Source organism: Nycticebus coucang, chromosome 21 (genome assembly GCF_027406575.1).
Source record: "Nycticebus coucang isolate mNycCou1 chromosome 21, mNycCou1.pri, whole genome shotgun sequence".
Taxonomy (NCBI): domain Eukaryota; kingdom Metazoa; phylum Chordata; class Mammalia; order Primates; family Lorisidae; genus Nycticebus; species Nycticebus coucang.
Window position 1 is genome coordinate 40,383,336 of NC_069800.1, and position 15,350 is coordinate 40,398,685.

The window sequence follows — 15,350 nt, forward strand, 5'->3', positions numbered from 1 at the left end:
AGCTTTGGGTGCCACCCTGATTATTTAAATTTTAGTCCCCTAGGCTTGGCGCCTGTAGCTCAGTAGCTAGGGTACCAACCACATACACCAGAGCTGGAGGGTTCGAACCCATCCTGGGCCTGCCAAACAACAATGACAACTACAACCAAAAAAAAAAAAAAATAGCCAGGCAATGTGGCGGGCACCTGTAGTCCCAGCTACTTGGGAGGCTGAGGCAAGAGAATTGCTTGAGCCCATGAGTTGGAGGTTGCTGTGAGCTGTGACGCAACAGCACTGTACTGAGGGCGACATGGTGAGACTGTCTCAAAAAAAAATTTTTTTTTAGTCCTCTAAAATGTAGAGATTGTAAATTGTCCAGATTTCAAAAACCAAACAAAATACATTTAACATCTTTTTTTTTTTTTTAATTTTAAGAGACAGTCTCACTTTGTCACCCTCGATAGAATGCTGTGATGTCACAGCTCACAGCAACCTCCAACTCCTGGGCTTAGGCAATTCCTTAGCCTCCCGAGTAGCTAGGAGTACAGGTGCCCACTACAATGCCCAGCTTTTATTTTTTTTTTTGCAGTTTGGCCGGGGCCGGGTTTGAACCCGCCACCCTTGGTATATGGGGCCAGTGCCCTACTCACTGAGCCACAGGCACCAACTTTTTTTTTTTTTTTTTTTGAGGCACAGTGCCATAGCTTCACAGCTCACAACAACCTCCAACTCTGGCTCAAGTGATCCTCTTGCCTTAGTCTTTCTATTTTTAGTAGAGACGGGGCTCTGTCTTTCTTTTTATTTATTTTATTTTTTTAATTTTTTTTTTTTTTTTTAAGCCAGGGCTGGGTTTGAACCTGCTGCCACTGGCATATGGGGCCGGCGCCCTACTCCTTTGAGCCACAGGTGCCACCTATTTATTTTATTTTTTTAGAGACAGAGTCACACTTTGTCCTCCTTGGTAGAGTGCTGTGACATCATAGCTCACAGCAACCTCCAGCTCTTGGGCTTAGGCAGTTTTCTTGCCTTAGCCTCCCAAGTAACTGGGACTATAGGTGCCTGCCACAATGTCTGGCTATTTTTTTTGTTGCAGTTTGGCTGGGCCTGGGTTCACCACCTTTGCTATGTGGGGCCCGACACCCTACTCACTGAGGCACAGGTGCTGCTCCCATTTAACATCTTTTTCATGAAAGGCGGAGAGTAGGAATTCTGCATAAGACAAATTTCCCAATTTTTTGTTGTTGTTGTTGTTTGATTGTTTCTTTTTTATCACAGTGCTTGTGTTCAAAATTTTTATGATTTTGGCTTGGCCCCATGGCTGAGTGGTTAGGGCACCAGCTACATACACCCTGGCTGGTATGTTCTCACCCAGCTGGGCCTGTTAAACAACGACTGCAACAACAACAGAAAAATGGCTGGGTGTTGTTGTAGGCGCCTGTAGTTCCAGCTACTTGGGCATCTGAGGCAAGAGAATTGCTTAAGCCCAAGAGTTGGAGGTTGCTGTGAGATGTGATGCCACAGTACTCTACCAAGGGTGACACAGTGAGACTCTGTCTCAAAAAAAAAAAATAAATAAAAAAAAAATTGCAGAGTTTTAAGGAACTTGATACTTGGTGAGAGATACGGTTTTTGCACTTGAGTGAGCAAAATAGATTAAGATGAGCACATATGGCTTGGCAGCTATAGCTCAAGCGGCTAGAGCACCATACATACACTGGAGCTGGTGGGTGCGAATCCAGTCTGGGCCAAACAACAATGATGACAACTACAACCAAAAAAACAAAAAAAAAAAAGCCAGGTGTTGTGGCGGGTGCCTGTAGTCCCAGCTACTTGGGAGGCTGAGCCAAGAGAATCACTTAAGCCCAAGAGTTAGAGGTTGCTGTGAGCTGTGACGCCAGGCACTCAGGGTGACAGCTTGAGACTCTGTCTCAAAAAAAAAAAATGAGAGGAATAAAGGAAGTGATCAGTGATCAGTAAAGGTTGCATGTGAAAAATGCCGTCTGAATCAGGCCTTTAAGGATAGCTTTCAAAGTGATCTAGAGGATCAGAGCGATCATGACTGGAACCCAGATTTTTTGACTGTCTTGATTGGTGGGCTGCCTTTCCCCTTTAATCATAAGATCCCAGTGAGTTCTTCATTATCAGCCTCTAACTTAAGTGCCAGTTGTATTTCTGTTCTTAACTCTGTGTGTGGAGTCAGGGATACAATTTATAAGTACCCTTTGAAGTTGCTCTGCACTTTTTTGCCAGAGTTGTATATACAACTATGTTCAGTACACCTTAATATGTCTATACTTGCGGGCGGCGCCTGTGTCTCAAAGGAATAGGGCACCGGCCCCTTTATGCTGGAGGTCCTGGGTTCAAACCCAGCCCCAGCCAAAAACTGCAAAAAAAAAAAAGTCTATACTTCCTTACAGATAGCAGATAGTCTCATTAAAATGTTCACTCTTTTGGTTGAGAATCAAGGCTGTTTCCCAAGAACCAACTTAATCCATCTACATGTATTCCAGCCAATACAAGTTCTAAGCTCGTGGTGCCACCAGTTGGCTGATGTGAGGAAGTGTTTAACCTTTTTCTTTCCCTCTTGGGAGATGCATGGCCCAGTTATTTGCACCTTAAGACATTTTTTCTGTCATATTCATGTTCTTTATAATAACCTTCCATTGTTTCTTTTTCAAGTCTAGTTTAATTACGGATTTCTCATTTCTTTCCCCTTCAATTTGTTCTTTGTGAGTTACAAAAAATAAAAATAATGAGCTAGGCATAAGATTACTTGCAGTATCTTTGTGTAAAGCAGCAGTTCTCAACCTGTGGGTCACGACCCTTTTTGGGGGTTGAATGACCCTTTCACAGGGTTTGCCTAAGACCATCCTACATATCAGAAATTTACATTACGGTTCATAACAGTAGCAAAATTACAGTTATGAAGTAGCAACAAAAATAATTTTATGGTTGGGGGCCACCACAACGTGAGGAACTGTATTAAAGAGTCCTGGCATTAGGAAGGTTGAGAACCACTAGTGTAAAGAAAGAGGAAAGTGGTAATCCTAATTTTTTTTTAACCTTTCAATTTTTTTTTCTTTAATAGGAGTGAGTTGTGTACAGGGGGGTTGAATGCTTTATAGAAAAGAAAAAAAAACTGCGCTAGAACTAACTTATTCATCATCATTATCTTCCTCGTCGTCTTCCTCATCTTCCTCGTCGTCTTCCTCATCTTCCTCCTCTTCCTTCTTTTTCTTACTTTTTTCAGCCTTGACGACTCCCTTTTTTGCTGCATCGGGCTTTCCTTTAACTCGGTATGCAGCAATATCCTTTTCGTATTTTTCCTTCAGCTTTGCAGCTGTCTTTTCATAAGGGTGTTTGTCATCCGCAGCAGTATTATTCCACATCTCTCCCAGCTTCTTTGCAACATGGATAGGCTGGGATGTTCTCCTTTGCCTTTTTGGCAGTACTCAGAACTGAACAAGAAAAAGGGTGAAGAAGGCCTCTTGGGTGCATTGGGATCCTTGAACTTCTTTTTCATTTGCCCTTTAGGAGGGATGTAGTTTTTCATTTCTCTTTCATAACGAACTGTGTCCGCCTTTGCCATATCTTCACATTTTCCTTTCTCTTTAGCAGACATGGTCTTCCGCCTCTCTGAGCACTTCTTTTCTTTTCTTTTTTGCAGTTTTTGGCCAGGGCTGGGTCTGAACCCGCCACCTCCAGCATATGGGGCCAGTGCCCTACCCCTTTGAGCCACAGGCGCCACCCTCTCTGAGCACTTAGAAAACTCTGAGAAGTTGACTGAAGCATCTGGGTGCTTTTTCTTGTGCTCCTCCCAACAAGGTTGCACAAAGAATGCATATGATGACATTTTGCCTCTCAGCTTCTTAGGATCTCCTTTGCCCATGTTTAGTTATTTTTCCTCAGTGAGGCACAGAGTCGCCCAGTGCCTGTCTGGCTCTCACTTGCCTTGGCACTATCCCTGTGGAGCTCAATGTAGTGCAGTGGCTGTTGAGATCATGAGCCAGACGCAGCTTCCTCACTCTCCGCTCTATAACATTATTCTCCTGATTTCTTTCTTTCTTTCTTTTTTTTTTTGTAGAGACAGAGTTTCACTTTATGGCCCTCGGTAGAATGCCGTGGCCTCACACAGCTCACAGCAACCTCCAACTCCTGGACTTAGGTGATTCTCCTGCCTCAGCCTCCTGAGTAGCAGGGACTACAGGCACCCGCCACAACGCCCAGCTATTTTTTTGTTGCAGTTCGGTTGGGGCTGGGTTTGAACCCGCCACCCTCGGTATATGGGGCCGGCGCCCTGCTCACTGAGCCACAGGCGCCGCCCTCGTTTTTTTTTTTTTTTTTGAGACAGAGCCTCAAGCTCTCACCCTGGGTAGAGTGCTGTGGCCTCACAGCTCCCAGCAACCTCCAACTCCTGGGCTCAAGTGATTCTCTTGCCTCCTTCTCCCAAGTAGCTGGGACTACAGGTGACTGCCACAAAGTCCAGCTATTTTTTTTTTTTTTTTTTTTGGTTGCAGCTGTCATTGTTGTTTGCTGGCCCAGGCTGGATTCAAACCTGCCAGCTCAGGTGTATGTGGCTGGCGCCTTAGCCACTTGAGCCATGGCGCCGAGCCTCCTGATGTTTTTTTTAATGAAATTCATATGTGGCAGTCTTTTAAAATAAGTGTTCCCAAATCCCCTACATAAGTTTCTATTTTCTTCCTTTCCTTTTCCTTTCCTGTTCCCTTCCCCTTTCCCCCTACTGTCTTTCTCCCTTCCCCCTTAATGTCTTTCCCCCTTCCCCCTTTCCCTTTCCTGTTTTACTTTGTTGCCCTCGGTAGAGTGCCATGGTGTCATAGCTCACAGCAACCTCAAACTCTTTTTTTTTTTAGAGACAGAGTCTCACTTTATTACCCTTGGTAGAGTGCTACGCCATCACAGTTCACAGCAACCTCCAGCTCTTGGGCTTAGGCAATTCTCTTGCCTCAGCCTCCCGAGTAGCTGGGACTATAGGCACCTGTCACAACACCTGGCTATTTTTTAAATTTATTTATTTATTTATTTATTTATTGAGACAGAGCCTCAAGCTGTCGCTCTAAGTAGAGTGCCATGGCAGCAACCTCCAGCTCCTGGGCTCAAGTGATTCTCCTACCTCCACCTCCCAAGTAGCATTGTCTACCACAACTCCCGGCTATTTTTTGGTTGCATCTGTCATTGTTCTTTGGCGGGCTGGGCTGGATTTGAACCCGCCAGCTCAGATGTATGTGACTGGTGCCTTAGCTGCTTGAGCCACAGGTGCTGAGCCAACTCTTTTTTTTTTTTAGACAAGAGTCTCACTCTGTCACCCTCGGTAGAGTGCTGTAGCATCATAGCTTACAGCAACCTTCAACTTTTGGGCTTAGGCGATTCTCTTGCCTCAGCCTCCCGAGTAGCTGGGACTGCAGGCGCCCACCACAACGCCCGGCTATCTTTTTTTGTTTTTGCAGTTTGGCCGGGACCAGGTTGGAACCCTCCACCCTCGGTATATGGGGCTGGTACCCTACTCACATAGGCGCCATCCAACCGCAAACTCTTGGGCTCAAGTTATTCTCTTGCCTCTGCCTCCCAAGTAGCTGGTGCCCACCACAATGCCAGGCTATTTTTAGAGGCAGGGTCTAGCTCTGGCTCAGGCTGGTCTTGAACCTGTTAGCTCAGACATTCCACCTGCCTCAGCCTCCCAGAGATTACTGGCTTGAGCCACTGCACCCAGCCCTATTATTTTGTAATTTGTTTTTTTCTTTTTAGTTGTTTGTATTCCAGTATTCAAGATTAGTAAAAACCAAAATCAAGGCTGGGTGCCCGTAGCTCCGTGGTTAAGGCACCGGCCACATGCTCCAGGGCTAGTGGGTTCTAACACACGAGGACCTGCTAAAAAAAAAAAAAATAGCCAGGTGTTGGGGTGGGCGCCTGTAGTCCTAGCTACTAGGGAAGGTGAGGCAAGAGAATCGCTTGAACCCAAGAGTTTGAGGTTGCTGTGAGCTATGATTTCATGGCACTCCATCAAGGGTTACAAAGTGAGACTCTGTCTCAATAAAAAAAAAAAAAAATACCATAATCAAGTTTGTTGAATTTTGTTTAGTTTACTATTATTGCAATCATTTTATTGTCCATTGTGTCATTTCCCAAGGAATATATTGCAAACCGTTCTATAAGATATCCATAGACATTATGAAGGAAAAAAGGTCTCATTATGATCAAAACAGTTTGTGAAAGATTGAGATAGTTTAGTGCATATTTTCTTAGTGCCTTTAATAAGGTAATATTTGTATTGTGAATTGTAAGAAAGTAGTAACAGTGTGAAGTGTTTCTTAGCCCATTTGACTGGTGTAGACTATCCCTCCATCTATATATATATTTTTTCTTTTTTTAGACAGAATCTCACTGCACTGTTGGCCTGGGTAGTGTCATGGTGTCATCACAGCTCACAGCAACCTCAAACTCCTGGGCTCAAGTGATCCACTTGCCTCAGCCTCCCAAGTAGCTGGGACTACAGGTGCCCACCATAATGCCTGGCTAGTTTTTCTAGTTTTAGGTGAGATCTGTTGTTGTTCTTGCTCAGGTTGGTCTGGAACTCCTGAGCTCAAGCAGTCCTTCCTCCTGGGCCTCCCAGAGTGCTAGGATTATAGGCGTGAGCTCCTGGGCTGAATTCCCCCATCAGTATTTTAAGAGATTAGTACATAGTACTACATAGTCATAGAACATTGTGATTAATGCTAGCCTGCTGTTTTTCCATTATAAAATAACTTGGGTTTATTGTAGGCTTTGGGGGCTTCTTCCTTGGTATCTTTTAATAATATTTTTAATGAAAAAAATGTTTCCAAATTTATTTTTTGTTTATTTAGAGACAGAGTCTCACTTTGTTGTTGCTTAGGCTAGAGTTTTATGGCATCATAGCTCAGAGCAACCTCAAACTCTTGGGCTCAAGCAGTCCTCCTGCCTCAGCCTCCCAAGTAGCAGGGACTACAGGTGCCTGCCACAACACCCAGCTTTTTTTTTTTTTTTTTTTTTGTTATTGTTGTTATTGTTCTTTAGCAGGCCCAGGCCAGGCTTGAACCCACCAAGCCTCTGTGCGTGTGGCTGAGGCCCTAACCACTGAGCTACAGGTGCTGATCTGCTAATAAAATTCTTTATTGGTATCAGCAGTAAAGCAACCTGATTTCTTGGTTTCTCTTGTCTATCTTGCTCACTGTCTCAGTCTTTCTCAGGCTGGCATCACCTCTGGTGGGAAAATGGTTAAAACTGCATGTCTTTAATGTTTTACTGTCATTAAAGAGAACATGAGAGGGCATGCTCTGCATTCAAAAAAATAGGTTAGTTGTACCAGTTTTGGGGTCTTATCCCCATTCTTGACCCACCTGTGAGAAGCACCAGAAAATAATGTGAACTAAGTGCTGTGGGTATCCCAAGAAAATAAAGATAGCTTCTAGGAGTAATAAGGATGAATTAATTATAAGATGTAAGAGTTTAGGGCGGCACCTGTGGTTCAGTGAGTAGGGCGCTGGCCCCATATACCGAGGGTGGCAGGTTCAAACCCAGCCCCGGCCAAACTTCAACAAAAAAATAGCCGGGCGTTGTGGCAGGCGCCTGTTGTAGTCCCAGCTACTTGGGAGGCTGAGGCAAGAGAATTGCCTGAAAAAACCCCAGGAGTTGGAGGTTGCTATGAGCTGTGACACCACGGCACTCTACCAAGGTTGATAAAAGTGAAACTCTTGTCTCTAAAAAAAAAAAAGATATAAGGGTTTACAGACTAAGTGCCAGGGTACCACGTTCAATAAATGTTTGTTGAAGGAAGAGTCCAAGATAGAGGAATGAAGGAAAATGTAAGCAGATTTATTGTATTTTCAGGTATTGGGGAGAGTTAACAAAGGCCCAGAAGGGGAAAAGCATAGGGATGATTACAAAATGACAGGTGTTCTCATTTCGGGCACAGTGTATTTTTTTTGCAGTTTTGGGCCGGGGCTGGGTTTGAACCTGCCACCTCCAGCATGTGGGGCCGGTACCCTAGTCCTTTGAGCCACAGGTGCCGCCCTGGGCACAGTGTATTTCATACACTGCTATTATATAGTCTCCTTATCCTGTATTTGGGGGTTTTGAAATGCATTTTTGTTGGGTTATTGCCCCACTAGAAAAGAAAGTTCTGATCAGTTGCAGTTCCATATTTAAAACCGTCTCATTCTGGATTCCTTATCCTTGGACTTTCTTTATAATTTCTGTGGTCATAGTGAGCCTGATCTGTTTCTGTACTAAGTGAAAGCATACAATCTCAAAACTGTGTAGTCATAAATGAGAGGCATATGAGAGTGGTCTAAAAGGAACTCTTAAGAGTCTTACATGCCTGGGTGGGCAAGCCAAACTAATAGCTCCCAGCAGTTCTTCTGAGTCAGACATCGTGGAGCCAAGAGTCTAGTGTTTGGAATTCCACTGCCTGTGCAAAAGGTCTGTCTTTTATCCTGCAAACCACCATTTGTTAAATGGCTAATGATCCAGTGGACCTATTGACAAGAAAGGGGGAAAGGCTGGCAAAGATCAAGTTAAAAGGAAAAAGAAAAGTTCAAAGGTAGCAAAGTAAGAGCACGAAGGGTTTAATCATATCTTCACCTACCCTTTGGAGAATTTTGAACATGCACATAGTAGACAGAATAATGTATGAACCTGTCCTCCTACCTCCAATAAATGTAGTTAACAAGACTTGGGTTTGGTCTCCAGATCCTTCTAGGTCTTAGTAACCTTTGGCCTTATGCCATAAAACACTTCTTTTCCCTGTTTTAGTACTCATGTGTATGGAATACTGTGTTTAGACTTTGTGATGAGTAGGACAATAATTAATAGGTGATAAGGAAATAAAGTATTATTGTTAAAATATACAGAAGGTACCAAAAACATTGATACACATTATAAATAGAGGAAAAATTTATGAAATTTGTAATATTCAAGTACATTTGACCTCTGCAATTAGGAGAGGTGCTTGATGTGACTTGTATTTATCTTTTGTCATAGGTATATACTGAGTATTACAGTTTTTTTTGTTGTTGTTTGTTTGTTTTTGAGACAGTCTCACTATGTTGCCCTCAATAGAGTTCTCTGGCGTTATAGCTCACAGCAACCTCAAACTCTTAGGCTTAAGCAATTCTCTTACCTCAGCCTCCCAAGTAGCTGGGACTACAGGCACCCACCATAATGGCCCAGCTATTTTTTTGTTGCAGTTGTTATTATTGTTTAGCTGGCCCACCAGCCTCGGTGCATGTGGCTGGCACCATAAGCACTGTGCTATGGGCGCTGAGCCAAGTAGAGTATTAGAGTTTTTTGTTTGTTTTTTTTTTTTTGTAGTTTTTGGCCGGGGCTGGGTTTGAACCTGCCACCTCTGGCATATGGGGCCGGTGCCCTACTCCTTTGAGCCACAGGCACTGCCCAAGAGTACTACAGTTTTAACAGGTTTTTTTTTTTTTCCTTCCTTAAAATGTGTGTACTTTCTTGACACCCTCTGTTATTTATTTATTTATTTATTTATTTGAAAGAAGAATCTCACTCTATGGTGTGAACTAGAGTGTGGTGTTGTCAGCCTAGCTCACAGCACCCTCAAGCTCCTGGGTTTCAGGAATCCTTCTGACCCAGTCTCCCTCCCAAGTATGTAGAACTATAGGGACCAACCATAGCACCTGGCTAATTTTTTCTAATTTACTTTTGCTTAGGTTACTTGCTGTTGAACTTCTGAGCTCAAAGTATCCTCCTGCCTCAGCCTCCCTGAGTGCTAGGATTATAAGTACGAGCCAGTGTGCCTGGACCTCTGTTTTGTAGGTATTTACTTATTTATTTATTGAGACAAAGTCTCATTTTGTCGCCCTCAGTGGAGTGCCATGGCATTGTAGCTTACAGCAACATCAAATGCTTGGGCTCAAGCCATCCTTTTGCCTCAGCTTCTCAAGTAGCTGGGACTACAGATGTCTGGCTGGTTTTTTTTGTTCGTTTGTTTGCAGTTTTTGGCCGGGGCTGGTTTTGAACCCGCCACCTCTGGCATATGGGGCCGGAGCCCTACTTTGAGCCACAGGCACCACCCGGTGTCTGGCTGTTTTTTAGAGATGGTGGTCTCACTCTTGCTCCAGCTAGTCTCCAATGCCTGAGCTCAGGCATTCCACCTACCTTGGCTGCCCATAGTGCTAGGATTACAGGCGTGAGCCACCGCACCTGTACTTTTATTTTATTTTTATTTATTTGTTTTTTTTTTTTCTTGAGACAGAGTCTCACTTTGTCCCCCTCAGTAGAGTTCTGTGATGTCATAGCTCACAGCAACCTCAAACTCTTGGGCTCAAAAGGTTCTCTTGCCTCAGCCTCCCAAGTAGCTGGGACTACAGGCACCTGCCCCAACACCTGGCTAGTGTTTTTAGAGATGAGTTCTTGCTCTGGCTCTGGCTGGTCTCGAACCCGTGAACTCAGGCAGTCAGCCCACCTTGGCCTCCCAATTGCTAGGATTATAGGCGTGAACGACCGCATCCAGCCAAATTTATTTTAATTAATTTTTCTTACTAGTGTTTTGACATTTTCTATGTGTAAGCATTATGCGTCTTTTGTCAAATTTATCTTTTAGTATTTCACAGTCTTTGGTACTGTCATATTTTTTTTTTTAGTATTTGATCATTGCTACTATGTAGAAATATAGGATTTTTGTATATTGATCTTGTATCTTGCAAGTTAGCTAAATTTACTTATTTAGTAGCTTTTTTTCTAGATTCCACTGGATTCTGCACATCATCCACAAAGAAAGGCAGTTTTCATAAGGACACTTGTACTAGACTATTTATTGCAGCTCAATTTACAATCGCCAAAATGTGGAAACAGCCTAAATGCCCACCAACCCAGGAATGGATTAACAAGCTGTGGTATATGTATACCATGGAATACTATTCAGCCATTAAAAAAAAATGGAGACTTTACATCCTTCGTATTAACCTGGATGGAAGTGGAACACATTATTCTTAGTAAAGCATCACAAGAATGGAGAAGCATGAATCCTATGTACTCAATTTTGATATGAGGACAATTAATGACAATTAAGGTTATGGGAGAGAAGGAAAAGCAGAGAGAGGGAAGGAGGGAAGGGGGCAGGGCCCTGGTGCATGCCACACCTTCTGGGGACAAGACATGATTGCAAGAGGGACTTTACCTACCAAATGCAATCAGTGTAACCTGGCTTATTGTACCCTCAATGAATCCCCAACAATAGAAAAAAAAAAAAAAAAAAGAGGGTGGTACCTGTGGCTCAGTGAGTAGGGCACCAGCCCCATATACCGAGGGTGGCAGGTTCAAACCCAGCCCCGGCCAAACTGCAACAAAAAAATAGCTGGGCATTGTGGTGGGCGCCTGTATTCCCAGCTGCTTGGGAGGCTGAGGCAGGAGAATCACGGAAGCCTAAGAGCTGGAGGTTGCTGTGAGTCCTGTGATGTCATGGCACTCTACCGAGAGCAGTAAAGTGAGACTCTGTCTCTGCAAAAAAAAAAAAAAAAAAAAGAAATGCAGTTATTATTCATTTACTTATTACCAGTGTTTGTTTTCTTTCTTTTCTTTCTTTCTTTCTTTCTTTCTTTCTTTCTTTCTTTCTTTCTTTCTTTCTTTCTTTCTTTCTTTTTCTTTTCCTTTTTCTTTTTTTTTGGTGACATACTTGGTCACCTTCAGTAGAGTGCTGTGTTGTCATAGGTCACAGCAACTTCAAACTCTTGGGCTCAAGCGATTCTTTTGCCTTAGCCACCCAAGTAGCTGGGACTACAGGCACCCACCACAATGCCGGGGTATTTTTTAGAGACAGAGTCAAACTCAAACTCGCTCTCAGGCATTCCACCCGCCTCTGCCTCCCAAGTGCTGGAATTACAGGCCTGAGCCACCTCCTCCGGCCTTACCAATGTTTTCTGTTGTCATTGCTTTAGAGAGTCTGTCCTTTTTATTTCCTATCATCTTGATCCTAGTCATTACCATGGATTTTTCTGTTGTTTTCAAATTACTTAATGGCCTTCTAAGCAAGTCTTTTCAACACCTGCTGTTCTTTTCTCAGTCTATCCTCCTTGTGGCCATGAAAACTTATCTTCACAAAACACTGGTTTCATTTTGTTCAAGGCCATATAATGATTCTCAGGTACCAATTACATGAGGTTCTATCCCATATACCCCTCTATATTGGGATTGTTCCCTTCCTGCTAGTAATTGGTCATGTGTTGATGAGTCGGACTTATTCTAGCTCAGTTCCCACTTAAAATAATAGATGAGGAGAGGGCATCAGAGTTGAGGTTGGGAGTCTTGTATGAATTCCCACTTTGCTACTAAATATCTATGCAATTTCAGGGAAGTTCCTTAATTTGGGGGCCTGTTTGCTCACCCGTGGGAAGAAAATAGCACAAGAAGGTCTTTACACTATATTGTGAGATTAAAAGAGAAAACATGGTAATTGTAGCTATGTATCTGCAACACAGTGTGGGAAGTCTGTAAATATTTAGCCTGGCACTGGTATGAATACTGAGTAAATGAATAAATGCTTCCGTCCGTATCTTATCTCTATATTGTTGTTTATGCTGCTCTCTGATCCCTTTTCAGGCTGTATGAATCTTCTCATGTTTCATAGTCAATGAAGCCCATTTCAATATTCATTCATTACTTTCCATTCTTTCTTTCTTTTTTCTTTTTGCAGTTTTTTGGCTGGGGCTAGATTTGAACCCACCACCTCTGGCATATAGGGCCAGCACCCTATTCCTTTGAGCCACAGGCGCCACCCTCCATTCTTTTTTTTTTTTTTTGAGCCAGAGTCTTACTTTGTTGCTCTTGGTAGAGTGCTATGGTGTCATAGTTAACAGCAACCTCAAACTCTTGGTCTCAAGTGACTCTCTTGCCTAAGCCTCCCTAATAGCTGGAACTACAGGGTCCTGCTACAACACCCAGCTATTTTTAGAGACGGGGTTTCTTTCTTGCTCAGGCTGGTCTTTTTTTTTTTTTTAGAGACCTTTTTTTAGAGTCTCATTTTGTCACCCTCAGTAGAGTGCTGTGGCGTCATAGCTCACAGCAACCTTCAGCTCCTGAGCTTAGGCGATTCTCTTGCCTCAGCCTCCTGAGTAGCTGGGACTATAGGTGCCCTCTACAATGCCCAGCTATTTTTTTGTTGCAGTTTGGCTGGGGCTAGGTTCAAACCCGCCACTCTTGGTATATGGGGCTGGTGCCCTATTCACTGAGCCAGAGGTACTGCCCTGAGGCTGATTTTGAACCTGCGAGCTCAAGCAATCTACCCGCCTCAGCCTCCCAAAGTGCTGGGATTACAGGTGTGAGCCACTGGGCACAGCCCCTACTAGGCATTTTACACTTTAGGAAGCAGTATTTCTTATTTATTTATTTATTTTAGTTGTTAAATGCTCACAATACAATTTTATCTTTTTTGTGTATGTTTTTATGGTTTTATTTAAACACAAATAAAATGTGCATATGAGCTGTCTATTCATTTTCTTCGCTGCTTAGCTTGGTATTGGAATTGGTGATGCTGATGGCCAACTAGGTTGCTCTTTCCACAACGGCTTTGCGGTTCTCAGAGAACACATGAGCATTCTCTGGACAGTAAGATTTTTCTTTTTTCTTTTTTTTTGCAGTTTTTGGCCAGGGCTGGGCTTGAACCCACCACCTCCGGCATATGGGGCCAGCACCCCACCCCTTTGAGCCACAGGCACCACCCTGCACAGTAAGATTTTTCGCGCATCAGCAGCACTTCCAGTTCCTTGTTGTGGATGAGGAACTTCCGAAACCACTGGGCAGTGTATGCTTTGTTTTCTTGTTGCTCCTATAACCAATGATGGGCATCAAGATCTGGCCCTTGAATCTTCTCTGTACCCTGTTGTGAATACCTTTGGGTTTCTGCCAGTTACAGTTGATTTTGACATATTGGTCTGACTGGTGCCAGATAAACTTCTTGGTCCTATTTTTTTTTTTTTTTTTGTAGAGACAGAGTTTCACTTTATGGCCCTCGGTAGAGTGCCATGGCATCATACAGCTCACAGCAACCTCCAACTCCTGGGCTTAAGCAATTCTCTTGCCTCAGCCTCCCGAGTAGCTGGGACTACAGGCACCTGCCACAATGCCCGGCTATTTTTTGGTTGCAGTTTGGCCGGGGCTGGGTTTGAACCCGCCACCCTCGGTATATGGGGCCAGCGCCCTGCTCACTGAGCCACAGGCGCCGCCCTCTTGGTCCTATTTTTGATGATCTTCATAAGGGGTCTGAGGGCAGCCATGATGCTGAATAGGAGATGGCTGTTGCCTTGGTAGGCAGTGTGGAGGAGGAGAGCTACAATGTTATCTTTTCTTTTTTTTTTTTTTTTTGTAGAAACAGAGTCTTACTTTATGGCCCTCGGTAGAGTGCCGTGGCCTCACACAGCTCACAGCAACCTCCAACTCCTGGGCTTAAGTGATTCTCTTGCCTCAGCCTCCCGAGTAGCTGGGACTACAGGCACCTGCCACAACGCCCAGCTATTTTTTTCGTTGCAGTTCAGCTGGGGCCGGGTTTGAACCCACCACCCTCGGTATATGGGGCTGGCGCCCTACCGACTGAGCCACAGGCGCCGCCCCAATGTTATCTTTTCAATTTGTCATGCATCTGCTACTGGTGTGTGGTCCTCTCTGATTCAAGATGACTTTCTTGCCTATTCTGACAGCTTGGCAGCCCCATTTGTTTAGCTAACTTTGTAGGAATGGTACATCCCCTGGTCCATCTCCCTATTGACTTTGCATGGGTACAGTGATTTCTCCTCTTTCAGATTCTTCTCAAAGAGGTCAGGAAGCAATATTTCTTTTTGTTTTTGAGACAGAGTCTCAAGCTGTCACCCTGGGTAGAGTGCTGTAGCATCACAGCTCACAGCAACCTCCGACTCCTGGGCTCAAGCGATTCTCTTGCCTTAGCCTCCCAAGTAGCTGGGACTACAGGCGCCCACCACAACGCCCAGCCATTTTTTTTTTTTTTTGTAGAGACAGAGTCTTACTTTATGGCCCTCGGTAGAGTGCCGTGGCCTCACACAGCTCACAGCAACCTCCAACTCCTGGGCTTAAGTGATTCTCTTGCCTCAGCCTCCCGAGCAGCTGGGACTACAGGGGCCCGCCACAATGCCCGGCTATTTTTTTGTTGCAATGTGGCTGGGCTGGGTTTGAACCCGCGACCCTCGGCATATGGGGCCGGTGCCCTACCGACTGAGCCACAGGCGCTGCCCTACGCCCAGCCATTTTTTGGTTGTAGTTGATGGTTGTTTGGCAGGCCCGGGCTGGATTCGAACCCACCAGCTCAGGTGTATGTGGTTGGCGCCTTAGCCGCTTGAGCAACAGGCGCCGAGCTGCTTGACCAATTT

General features: G+C 44.3%; 1 protein-coding gene and 1 pseudogene across 4 annotated transcripts in view; one reads left to right on the plus strand and one right to left on the minus strand.

The window, feature by feature from the left end:
* Positions 1 to 15,350, plus strand: part of CBFA2T2 (CBFA2/RUNX1 partner transcriptional co-repressor 2) — a 135,839-nt gene that overhangs the window by 20,747 nt on the left and 99,742 nt on the right. The window lies entirely within an intron of this gene.
* LOC128574010 (high mobility group protein B1-like) lies at positions 3,135 to 3,868 on the minus strand (annotated as a pseudogene).